Source organism: Perissodus microlepis, chromosome 3, assembly GCF_051167445.1.
Source record: "Perissodus microlepis isolate ML-2025 ecotype Zambia chromosome 3, ASM5116744v1, whole genome shotgun sequence".
Classification (NCBI taxonomy): domain Eukaryota; kingdom Metazoa; phylum Chordata; class Actinopteri; order Cichliformes; family Cichlidae; genus Perissodus; species Perissodus microlepis.
In genome coordinates this window covers 7,873,204-7,875,914 of record NC_140463.1, presented here as the reverse complement: position 1 = coordinate 7,875,914, position 2,711 = coordinate 7,873,204, and the positions used below count along the sequence as shown (strand labels likewise).

Here is a 2,711-nt window from a genome sequence, read left to right as displayed (position 1 = left end):
GTTGTTTATTGCACTTTTTTGCAATTTATGTAATTACTATGCACTTAATGAATACATATTATTAAAATCTGGGCTATAATTGTTGTATTGATGTATAGCAACTTGAAATGCTCCCAAAAATGGCACCACACCATGTAAAAATATAATATAAGCTCTGGCGGACATGGTTCTATGGTAGGTCTTAAAGGGTTAATCTCCATGCTCTTTCACTTTTGGATTAACTGAAGGCTTTCTGAGTTTTTAGAAAACCGTGAAAATGATGAAATATAATAACTATCCCCAAACACATGCATCAACTTTGATCAGATGAAAGATGGCAGCTCTTCTCAACGTGTGAAGTTTCTCTGTGAATTGTATTTATTTTTCAGCTGGTTGCATGGTTGACCCAACAAATATGACTTCATCTGTCAACCAGACCTGTGATCTGGTTGTTCCATCAGTCAACCCTTTTTTTAATGATGGTCTACAGTTTGGTGTTTCTGGTAAGTTTATAATTTTCAGATTGTGTCCTGTTAAAAATTGGTTTAAAGTTCTATGTGCATATATCAATGTCCTCTCTGTCTGTCCTTTTTCTCTTCAGGTGGGTTTACTCCTCAATGGCGTCATCATGAGGTTTTACTTTCACAAAGCTCGACAGCAGGCATCGAGCAGCTTGATGGTCTACCTAAAGAACCTGACAGCTGCTGACTTCCTCCTATGCCTCGCTCTGCCACTGCGAATAATCCACTATGGCTGCAGTTCTGGCATTGTTCACAGATACTACTGCACTTTTGGAGCTTCTGCCCTGTATCTAAACATGTACGCCAGCATCATATTCATGGGGTACATCGCTGCCAACAGGTAAGGAACTTTTACTGAGGTCAGACTCAGTTTAATGGCTGAACTGCAAATTCTGTGCTCCTGCCTAAAGCATCAACAACTTTTTTGATCTTAATAGTAAAAAAAATATATGCACCACTTTTACTAATGATTGAAAGTGTAACTGCCTCCTTTCACTTCTCTCTGCAGATATCTGAAGATTGTTCCTCCTTCAGGATCCTGCAGACAGTACAAACTGCCCACATCGTCTCCACGGTCACCTGGGTTTTTCTCCTGACTCCAACAATCACCTACAACATTATGTTTTTCATCACTCACAAACCTCTGACCTCTGACTCTGGCTACTGTGGGCCCCTCTTCAGTACATCATTCAGCGTCCTTCATAAAACATTTCAAACCAGTTGCACCATCATCTTCCTCGTGGTTTTCATATCCCTGGTCTTCTTCTACCACAGCACCTCCCGCAGGGTGTTGCAGGCCCAGCAGAGTCAGCTGGCTTCCTCCTGTGCTGACAAGCTTTTGAAGTCTCGAAAGAACATGTTGGTGCTGGTCAGCATCTTCTGTCTTTGTTTCGTGCCCTGTCACTTGGTTCGTCTTCCCTATACCTTTTTGTGGACCAGCTGCTCTGTACGTCGGGTATTGTACTACTTGAAGGAGGTGACCACCATGGTATCAGTTTCAAATGTCTGCCTGGACCCTCTTGTTTACTTTTTCATCTGTAAGACTTTTCGGGAGCAGGTGAAAAAGATGTCCAGGAGAGTCAAAAAGTCCAACATTTTATAAAATGAAGAAATTTGCATTTGTATTGTGTTGCTGTTGCTGCTTTCAGTTATTAGACATGTGGCTGATTTAGGATAAAGAAGCTAATCAGTCTATGGTCAAATTCATAGCATAGAATAAAATGACATATATTTTATAAATAAAGTTTCATTTGAGCTCAGAGATCGATGTGAGGCTACAGTCAGCACAAGTGCACTTAAACATAGGCAGCAGCTTTAAAATGAATAAACAGAACCAATGTATGTTTAAATTTATACAAACAATGCAGTGTTAAATGTACAAAATCATCTCCACCACAGGCACAGCCTGAATGGACCTGAGCTCTATCATGAGATAACACGGCTTGCCCACAGATCAGAACAGCTTAGTAAAGATGTAACTAGTTCTGGGGCAGTCTCTGCAAACAGCAGAGGTCTTCATCAGTAGAGGAGTGCCATTCAGGCCATTGTCATAGCCTGGTAAACAACTGAACTCTGTATATCTTTAATCTTATGATGGCCCCTGAAGCTATGGTCCTGTCGGTTGATCAGCTGGCCTTGCTGCAAAGGTGTGTCATCAGTTGCTGATCATGACAATCCTACCAACTCTCAGCAGCTGCAAACGAATGCTCATGAGCACAAACAAAAACCACCTCACACCTGACTTGGTGCTCAGTGACTACTCATGCAATCGGGAACACAGCCATACGGGAAAATTGTTAAGTAATAGACCAAATTATGATAATGTGCTCCATGAGACACATTTTGATAGAAAGAAAAAACGATGATATAGTTGATTAAAAACAATCATGCTGGCTGTCATGCTGTCCCTGCTGTTCTGGAGGCCAAGCAACACTCTATGGCTGGTGACCCTGCTTTCTACACAGAAATGCGCACACACTTAAAGCACACACAGAGAGTACTTGCTGTTTCTTCTGTCTACCTCTGTTCTGTTTTAATGTTGTCACTTGTCTATTAACTGGAAAAAAACAATGAGAATTTATCGAGACTTAATAAACAGTAAGTAAGTAAATATTATTTATTTAGGATTGTTTCAGCTAATTGGAAGAAAGGTGACATGTTATATTTTTGTCTTATTGTTAATTAATTTGCAAGAATTGAAAGCTAACTTTT

The 2,711-nt window shown here is 40.3% G+C and overlaps 1 pseudogene; it reads left to right on the top strand.

Annotated features, from left to right (window-relative positions):
• Positions 1–376: 376 nt before the first annotated feature.
• On the top strand, positions 377–1,602 carry LOC146389719 (P2Y purinoceptor 14-like; annotated as a pseudogene).
• Positions 1,603–2,711: the final 1,109 nt, after the last annotated feature.